The sequence below is a fragment of the Lethenteron reissneri genome, unplaced genomic scaffold (assembly GCF_015708825.2).
Source record: "Lethenteron reissneri isolate LAM-NWPU_2019-01 unplaced genomic scaffold, ASM1570882v1 scaffold_1090, whole genome shotgun sequence".
Taxonomy (NCBI): Eukaryota; Metazoa; Chordata; class Hyperoartia; order Petromyzontiformes; family Petromyzontidae; genus Lethenteron; species Lethenteron reissneri.
In genome coordinates, this window is record NW_026890773.1 from 1 (window position 1) to 10,000 (window position 10,000).

General features: G+C 52.6%; 1 non-coding gene across 1 annotated transcript; it reads right to left on the bottom strand.

The window, feature by feature from the left end:
• Nucleotides 1-2,369: 2,369 nt before the first annotated feature.
• LOC133361468 (U6 spliceosomal RNA) lies at nucleotides 2,370-2,472 on the bottom strand. The gene has a single exon (XR_009757372.1). It is a non-coding gene; the product is annotated as a U6 spliceosomal RNA (small nuclear RNA).
• Between the last annotated feature and the right edge of the window lie 7,528 nt (nucleotides 2,473-10,000).

A 10,000-nucleotide genomic window follows, 5' to 3' on the forward strand; every position in this document is an offset into this window, starting at 1 on the left:
CGTGGCTTCTTAGAAAGAGGGCGTGTCTTATAGAAAGAGGGCGGTCTCTAGAAAGAGGGTGTGTCTTCTATAAAGAGGGCGGGTCTTCTAGAAAGAGGGCGTGTCTTCTAGAAATAGGGCGTGGCTTCTAGAAAGAGGGCGTGTCTTCTATAAAGAGGGCGTGTCCCAGAAAGAGGGCGTGTTTCTAGAAGAGGGCGTGTCTTATAGAAAGAGGGCGTGTCTTCTAGAAAGAGGGGTTGTCTTCTATAAAGAGGGCGTGTCTTCTAGAAAGAGGCGTGGTCTTCTAGAAAGAGGGAGGGGCTTCTAGAAAGAGGGCGTGTCTTCTAGAAAGAGGGCGTGTCTTCTAGAAAGAGGGCGTGTCTTCTAGAAAGAGGGCGTGTCTTCTAGAAAGAGGGCGTGCTTCTAGAAAGAGGGAGGGGCTTCTAGAAAGATGGCGTGCTTCTAGAAAGAGGGAGGGGCTTCTAGAAAGAGGCGTGTCTTCTAGAAAGAGGGGCGTGTCTTCTAGAAAGAGGGCGTGTCTTCTAGAAAGAGGGCGTGTCTTCTAGAAGAGGGCGTGGCTTCTAGAAAAGGGCGTGTCTTCTAGAAAGAGGGCGTGTCTTCTAGAAAGCGGGCGTGGCTTCTAGAAAGAGAGCGTGTCTATCAAAGAGGGCGTGTCTTCTAGAAAGAGGGCGTGTCTTCTAGAAAGAGGGCGTGGCTTCTAGAAGAGGGCGTGGCTTCTAGAAAGAGGGCGTGTCTTCTATAAAGAGGGCGTGTCTTCAGAAAGAGGGCGTGTCTTCTAGAAAGAGGGCGTGTCTTCTAGAAAGAGGGCGTGGCTTCTAGAAGAGGGAGGGGCTTCTAGAAAGAGGGCGTGTCTTCTAGAAAGAGGGCGTGTCTTATAGAAAGAGGGCGTGTCTTCTAGAAAGAGGGCGTGTCTTCTAGAAAGAGGGCGTGTCTTCTAGAAAGAGGGCGTGTCTTCTAGAAAGAGGGCGTGTCTTCTAGAAAGAGGCGTGTCTTCTAGAAAGAGGGCGTGTCTTCTAGAAAGAGGGCGTGGCTTCTAGAAAGAGGGCGTGTCTTCTAGAAAGAGGCGTGTCTTCTAGAAAGAGGGAGTGGCTTCTAGAAAGATGGCGTGGCTTCTAGAAAGAGGGCGTGTCTTCTAGAAAGAGGGAGTGGCTTCTAGAAAGAGGGCGTGTCTTCTAGAAAGAGGGCGTGTCTTCTAGAAAGAGGGCGGCTTCTAGAAAGAGGGAGGGGCTTCTAGAAAGAGGGCGTGTCTTCTAGAAAGAGGGCGTGTCTTATAGAAAGAGGGCGTGTCTTCTAGAAAGAGGGCGTGTCTTCTAGAAAGAGGGCGTGTCTTCTAGAAAGAGGGCGTGTCTTCTAGAAAGAGGGCGTGTCTTCTAGAAAGAGGGTGTGTCTTCTAGAAAGAGGGAGTGGCTTCTAGAAAGATGGCGTGGCTTCTAGAAGAGGGCGGTGTCCCTTCTAGAAAGAGGGAGTTGCTTCTAGAAAGAGGGTATGTCTTCTAGAAAGAGGCGTGTCTTCTAGAAAGAGGGAGTGGCTTCTAGGAAAGAGGGCGTGTCTTCTCAGAAAGAGGCGTGTCCTTCTAGAAAGAGGGGAGGGGCTTCTAGAAAGATGGGGCGTGTCTTATAGAAAGAGGGCGTGTCTTCTAGAAAGAGGGCGTTTCTTCTAGAAAGTGGGCGTTGTTCTTCTAGAAAGAGGGCGTGGCTTCTAGAAAGAGGGCGTGTCTTCTAGAAAGAGGGCGTGTCTTCTAGAAAGAGGGAGTGGCTTCTATAAAGAGGGCGTGTCCTTCTAGAAGAGGGATGGCTTCTAGAAAGATGGCGTGTCTCCTAGAAAGAGGGCATGTCTCTTCTAGAAAGAGGGAGTGGCTTCTAGAAAGAGGGCGTGTCTTCTAGAAAGAGGGCGTGTTCTTCTAGAAAGAGGTGAGGGTGGCTTCTAGAAAGATGGGCAGGGTCTTCTAGACAATAGGGCGTGTTTCCTTCTAGAAAGAGGGCGTGTCTTCTAGAAAGAGGGTGTGGGCCTGAGTGCCAGAGCCCCGCCCCTCCCCCACGTGGGAGACCTCGTGACTCGTGGCTGTCAGTGGGATGATCCCCCTCGTGCTGATCACAAGCCGCCGTCGTCGTCGTCGTCCACCACCTCGTGGTCGGCGTCACCGTTCTTCTCGTCGGCGCCTCCGAGTGAGAGACACGGAGAGAGACACGGAGAGAGACACGGAGAGAGACACACACAGAGAGACAGAGAGACACACCACAGAGAGACACACACCCACAGAGACAGGCACAGAGAGACACAGAGAGAGACAGACAGCAGAGAGACACAGAGAGAGAGACACACACGAGAGACAAGAGAGAGACACACAGAGATACATGAGAGACGCGGAGAGAGACAGAGAGACAGAAGTTGCGTGTCATCCTTGCGCAGGTGGGCCATGCTAATCTTCTCTGTATCGTTCCAATTTAGTATATGTACTGCCGGAGCAAGTACAGAGAGAGACACAGAGAGACAGAGAGAGACAGACACACAGAGAGAGACAGACACACAGAGAGACACAGAGAGACACAGAGAGAGACAGACACAGAGAGAGAGAGAGAGACACAGAGAGAAACACACACAGAGAGAGACACAGACACAGAGAGAGACAGAGAGAGAGAGACACACAGAGAAACACAGAGAGACAGAGAGAGACAGAGAGACACAGACACAGAGAGACAAGCACACAGAGAGACACGGAGAGACAGAGAGACACAGAGAGACATACACAGAGAGACAGAGAGAGAGACACAGAGATACACAGAGAGAGAGACACACACAGAGAGACACAGAGAGACAGAGAGAGACAGAGAGACACAGAGAGAGACACAGAGAGACAGAGAGAGACAGAGAGAGACACGCACATAGAGAGATATGTAATATACAGTTTATACACACAAACAGTACTGTTATATATACACACACAATTTTTATAGAGATGTAGGACCTGAAATACACGCGCCACGCGCTCTGTGGGTCTGTTGCTAGGCAGACAAGCAAGTGTACAGTAGGCGGGTATTTGAGGACGATGTTGTTGTTGCTGAGAGGAGACCGTTAAGTGACGTGACAGCTGTTATGGGCAACCGGGGACACAGGCCGGTGATTGGCCGAGAGAGTGATTGCTTAACGAGTGGCGTCGCCCAGGCGGCAATAACAAAGTCACGTGGGGTTGGGGGCCTGGGGGGTGATGGGTAATCGGGGGGTGAGATAATGAATAGGGACTGATTGGGTGGATCTAAAATACAGTGATACCTCGGTTCACGAACGCTTCTGTTCACGAACAACTCGGTTTACGAACAGAAAAGTTCATAAAAATATGCTCCAGTTCACGAACAGGAGCCGCGGCCATTTTAATGCTATTTCCAGGCTGTCACGTGGTCGTGACTTCCTGTAGGAAGATCGTGGAGAGAAGAAGAGACACAGAAAGAAGTACTGTGAGTACTGTGAAGACACTTTCAGTGACTTTTTGCTTTTTGGTGTGCTTTTTAGCACATACAGTACTGTACTACTGTACTGTACAATACTGTACTTACTGTAATGTACAGTTCACCCGTTTGAGTGCTTACTGAAGTCATCTCAAGCAAGGTTAGTGTTCTCTCTTTATACATTACTATACTGTACAGTACTAATGTGTATTGTAATTTGTTTAATATTTTTGTGCTTCAAAAACCAAATAAAAAGGTCAGAACGGATTAACCGGATTTACATTGAACCCTGTGGGAAAATGTGCCTCGGTTCACGACCAATTCGGTTCGCGACCAGAGTCAGTTCACGAATTAAGTTCGTGAACCGAGGTATCACTGTATAGCGTAACAGAGAGACGGAGTCTTGGTGGAAGCTGGAGCGATGGGGAGCTGGAGTGATGGTGCCCGGAATAGCGGAGAGCAGGAGTAAGAGAATACGATAACGGTAGCAGTGGGGAGAGAGATAGGTCACAGAGACCCATACTCATAGAGACCCACACTCATACAGACACACAGAGACCCATACTCATAGAGACCCACAGATACCCACACTCATAGAGACCCACAGAGATCCATACTCATAGAGACCCACACTCATAGAGACACACAGAGACCCATACTCATAGAGACCCACACTCATAGAGACCCACAGAGATCCATACTCATAGAGATCCACAGATACCCACACTCATAGAGACCCACACTCATAGAGACCCACAGAGATCCATACTCATAGAGACCCACAGAGATCCATACTCATAGAGATCCACAGAGACCCACACTCATAGAGACCCACAAAGACACACAGAGACCCATACTCATAGAGACCCATACTCATAGAGACCCACAGAGACCCATACTCATAGAGACCCACAGATACCCACACTCATAGAGACCCACAAAGACACACAGAGACCCATACTCATAGAGACCCATACTCATAGAGACCCACAGAGACCTATATTCATGGAGACCCACAGAGACTCATACTCATAGAGACCCACACTCACAGAGACACACACTCACAGAGACCCACAGAGACCCACACCCACAGAGACCCACACTCACAGAGACACACACTCACAGAGACCCACAGAGACCCACCGCATAGAGACCCACACTCACAGAGACCCACAGAGACCCATACTCATAGAGACCCACAGAGACCCACACCCACAGAGACCCACAGAGACCCACACTCACAGAGACCCACACTCACAGAGACCCACAGAGACCCACAGAGACCCACACTCATAGAGACCCACAGAGACCCACAGAGACCCACACCCACAGAGACCCACAGAGACCCACAGAGACCCACACTCATAGAGACTCACAGAGACCCACAGAGACCCACACCCACAGAGACCCACAGAGACCCACAGAGACCCACACTCACAGAGACCCACAGAGACCCACAGAGACCCATACTCATAGAGACTCACAGAGACCCACAGAGACCCACACTCATAGAGACCCACAGAGACCCACAGAGACCCACACTCACAGAGACTCACAGAGACCCACAGAGACCCACACTCATAGAGACTCACAGAGACCCACAGAGACCCACACTCACAGAGACTCACAGAGACCCACAGAGACCCACACTCATAGAGACTCACAGAGACCCACAGAGACCCACACTCATAGAGACCCACAGAGACCCACAGAGACCCACACTCACAGAGACTCACAGAGACCCACAGAGACCCACACTCATAGAGACTCACAGAGACCCACAGAGACCCACACTCACAGAGACTCACAGAGACCCACAGAGACCACACACTCATAGAGACTCACAGAGACCCACAGAGACCCACACTCACAGAGACCCACAGAGACCCACAGAGACCCACACTCATAGAGACTCACAGAGACCCACAGAGACCCACACTCACAGAGACCCACAGAGACCCACAGAGACCCACACTCATAGAGACTCACAGAGACCCACAGAGACCCACAGAGACCCACACTCATAGAGACTCACAGAGACCCACACAGAGGTGACGACGACTGTGGCGCTTGCTGTGACGTCACAGGAGGACCGAGCGAGAATCCCACCGGCGACAACCGCCGGCCATGCAGAGGAGAATCTCGGACATCTGGGCCGGGCTCAGGGGGCAGGAGCAGCAGCAGCACCCGCCGCAGCAGCAGCAGCCGCCGCAGCAGCAGCAGCGACAGCAGCAGCAGCAGCAGCCACAGCAGCAGCAGCAGCGGCAGCAGCAGCAGCAGCAGCGGCAGCAGCCGGACAGACAGGGCGGGCGTCTCAGCGGAGGCGACTGGGAGTCGAGGAGGGAGAGGGAGTCCAGGAGGGAGAGGCAGAGGGAGCAGGCGCGGGAGGCCAGGGAGGCGTGGGAGCGCGAGTATTTCGCGTTGCACCGCTCCCTCGGTAGGCGGCGGGAGCGGCGGGAGTGGCGGGAGCTCGAGAGGGGGGCCAACGCTCCCTTGAACCCGGCGGGGGGCGGGGGGGGCACGGCGGGGGGAGGGGGAGGGAGGGCGGGGGGAGGAGTGGAGAGAGGGGGAGGGAGGGCGGGGGGAGGGGTGGGTGGGGCGGGGGGAGGGGGGATGGTGGAGGGAGGGCGGGGAAGAGCGGGGGGAGGGGTGGAGAGAGGAGGAGAGAGGGGGGAGGGAGGGGTCGCAGGGGGGGGCAGGGAGAGGGGGAGGAGGGGGGCTGAGTGGTTTGATCGACTGCGATCACTACGCTGAGATGGACCCCAAATCATCAGTTCGGGAGGGGGAGGGGGATCAGGAGGGACGAGCAGTGGGTGAGGGAGGGAGGGGAGGGAGGGGTGGAAGGGAGGGAGGGGAGGAGGTAGAGAGGGGTGGGAGGGAGGGGGGAGGGAGGAAGGGAGGGAAGGGTGGAAGGGAGTGGTGGGAGGAGAGGAGGGAGGAAGGGGAGGCAGGGAGGGAGGGTGGGGGTGTAGGTGTGCGGCTTGCTACAAGCGTCTCAGCATGGCACCGTGTGGGGCTGGTGGCTGGTGTCAAAATGCCTCCAAGTGTCGCCAGGTCTCCACGTGGAACTCTGAGAGGAGGTTTCCGTCTGTTTGCGTTCGGGCCTCGTACGTGGAGGTGTTGTAGACACGATGAGGAGGTGGGTCGGCCCCCAACCAGGGATTGAACTGGTGTCCCTCCTCGTTCGATGGTTTCGTTTGTTTGTTGACGTTAACTATTTTGACATTAGGTTTAAAGTTACCTTTGATGAATGCAAACAGTTGCCGCTGGGCGTGCGTTCATTAGAAGCGGTTCAAAATGTGTGGAGGATGCAACTGAATTGCCGACATGGAGTGTTACGTGATACCCAGGCAGCAAAACCCCAGCACTCAACTTGATTCCCAGGTTGAGGATCAGAGGGGAACGATTTGGCGGTTGTATAAAACTGTTTACAATTAAAAACTATTCTGGAATGGGTCCGAGGAAGTGTTTTTGCACGTGAAGATATCATCTTCTTGGTTATTTCGGTAAAGTCACGTAGAAGGGAAATAATAAAATAATAGAAATAAAACATTATAAAATACAATTCTCACGACGTTTCGGCCACAACGCAAGCAGCGGTCCTCAGGTGAAGAACAGATCTGTCGAGAAGACATTCAGACGCTGTCTTCTCGACAGACCTGTTCTACACCTGAGGACGGCTGCTTGCGTTGTGGCCTAAACGTCGTGAGAATGATTTTATTGTTTTATTTTTATTATTTTATTATTTTCATTCTACGTGACTTTACCGAAAGAACCAAGAAGATGAATCCCTGCTGCAGTCACGAAAGCTTTTAAGTGAAGATATCAGTCGAAGAGACCAGTCCATTCCAGCGAGGAAACTTCTTAATAAGTTGCCCTGTTCACGTTGAAGAGTCTTTGGTGTTTGTCGCATTTTGTATCGACTAGCCAAGCCCGTCCCTTTATCTGCGAAGTGGCAGGAGTGGGTCTGCACCAGAGGTCGCAACCGGGTACCCGATACCCGTACCCTACCCGATACCCGGGTACCCGGCCGGGTACGGGTACCCGTTTGCGACCCTGCACAAGGCAAGCAGCCGTCCTCAGGTGAAGAACAGGTCTGTCGGAAAGACAGCGTCTGAATGAACACCACCAAGCTTGGCAGCAATATACGCTGCCAAACCTGGTGGTGTTTCATTCAGACGCTGTCTTCCGACAGACCTGTTCTTCACCTGAGGACGGCTGCTTGCGTTGTGGCCGAAACGTGGTGAGAATTGTAATTTATGATGTTTTATTATTTCCCTTCTACGTGACTTTACCGGAAGAACCAAAAAGTCTGCACGTGGGTTTTGTTAATTGATACGCGATTCTCTTTAAATTTTTACGGTGTGTACACAAGGTACACACCGCGTTTGGTTGAACACTTTAGACGTTTATAATTTTAAAGAAAGTTTTTTACTTTAGTCTAATGGATGAGAGTAAAACATGTCTGTTAAGTCGGACTTGAAATTGTCTCCTGAAATGGGTGCTTTTGTGCGACCGGTCTTAATCTGAAATGAGCATGGACATGACAATTTAATGGAGTTGTGTTTGTATTTCACAAGGCGGCATTGAATGTTGCGGAATGTATATTGGCGCATTGGCCGTGGTGAAGTGTCTGGCGAAGATTAAAGTTGACCGGCTGTTGGCTTTAGAACATTGCTTCTTTGAATTTACTGCGTTGCTTTAGATTGCTAGTGTTTGTGTACTGTGTGTACTGTGTGTGTGTGTACTGTGTGGGTTTGTGTACTGTGTGTGTACTCTGTGTGTGTGCACTGTGTGTGTACTCTGTGTGTGTACTGTGTGTGTAGTGTGTGTACTGTGTGTGTGTACTGTGTGTGTACTCTGTGTGTGTACTCTGTGTGTGTGTACTGTGTGTGTACTGTGTGTGTGTACTGTGTGTGTGTGTGTACTGTGTGGGTTTGTGTGTGTACTGTGTGTGTACTCTGTGTATACTGTGTGTGTACTGTGTATACTGTATGGTACTGGTGTGTGTACTGTGTGTGTACTCTGTGTGTGTACTGTGTGTGTAGTCTGTGTGTGTGTGTACTCTGTGTGTGTACTCTGTGTGTACTCTGTGTGTGTAGTGTGTGTACTGTGTGTGTAGTCTGTGTGTGTACTCTGTGTGTGTACTCTGTGTGTGTACTCTGTGTGTAGTGTGTGTACTGTGTGTGTACTCTGTGTGTGTGTACTGTGTGTGTGTGTACTGTGTGTGTACTGTGTGTGTGGGTGGGTGAGGTGAGTGAGTGAGTGGGTGGGTGGGTGAGTGAGTGGGTGAGTGAGTGAGTGGGTGAGTGGGTGAGTGAGTGGGTGGGTGGGTGGGTGAGTGAGTGAGTGGGTGAGTGAGTGAGTGGGTGAGTGAGTGGGTGAGTGCGTGAGAGAATGGATGAGTGAGTGAGTGTGTGAGTGCGTGAGTGAATGGGTGAGTGAGTGAGTGGGTGAGTGAGGGGGTGAGTGGGTGGGTGAGTGGGTGAGTGAGCGAGTGGGTCGGTGAGGTGGGTGGGTGAGTGGGTGGGTGAATGGGTGAGTGAGTGGGTGAGTGAGTAGGTGAGTGAGTGGGTGAGTGAGTGGGTGAGTGAGTGGGTGGGTGAGTGAGTGAGTGGGTGGGGTGGGTGAGTGAGTGGGTGGGTGGGTGGGTGAGTGAGTGGATGAGTGAGTGGGTGGGTGACTGGGTGAGTGAGCGAGTGGGTGAGTGAGTGAGTGGGTGGTTGGGTGAGTGGGTGAGTGAGTGGGTGAGTGAGTGAGTGAGTGGGTGGGTGAGTGAGTGAGTGAGGTGGGTGGGTGAGTGGGTGAGTGAGTGGGTGAGTGGGTGGGTGAGTGGGTAGGTGAGTGAGTGAGTGGGTGAGTGAGTGGGTGAGTGAGTGAGTGGGTGGGTGGGTGGTTGGGTGAGTGGGTGAGTAAGTGGTGAGTGAGTGGGTGAGTGAGTAGGTGAGTGAGTGGGTGGGTGAGTGGAGTGAGTGAGTGGGTGAGTGAGTGAGTGGGTGGGTGGTTGGGTGAGTGGGTGAGTGAGTAAGTGGAGGGTGAGTGAGTGGGTGAGTGAGTGAGTAGGTGAGTGAGTGAGTGGGTGTGTGAGTGAGTCGTGGGTGAGTGGGTGGGTGGGTGAGTGGTTGGGTAAATGGTTGAGTGGGTGAGGGAGTGGGTGAGTGAGTGGGGGGGTGGGTGGGTGGGTGAGTGGGTGAGTGAGTGGGTGGGTGGGTGGGTGAGTGGGTGAGTGAGTGGGTGAGTGAGTGGGTGAGTGAGTGGGTGAGTGAGTGGGTGAGTGGGTGAGTGAGTGGGTGAGTGGATGGGTGAGGTGGGTGGGTGGGTGGGTGAGTGAGTGGGTGGGTGGGTGGGTGAGTGGGTGAGTGAGTGAGTGGGTGAGTGGGTGGGTGGGTGAGTGAGTTGGTGAGTGAATGAGTGAGCGGGTGAGCGGGTTGGTGAGTGAATGAGTGAGTGAATGATGAGTGGTTGGGTGAGTGAGTGAGTGGGTGAGTGAGCGGGTGAGTGAGTGAGTGGATGGTTGGAGTGGTTGGGTGAGTGGATGAGTGGGTGAGTGAGTGGGT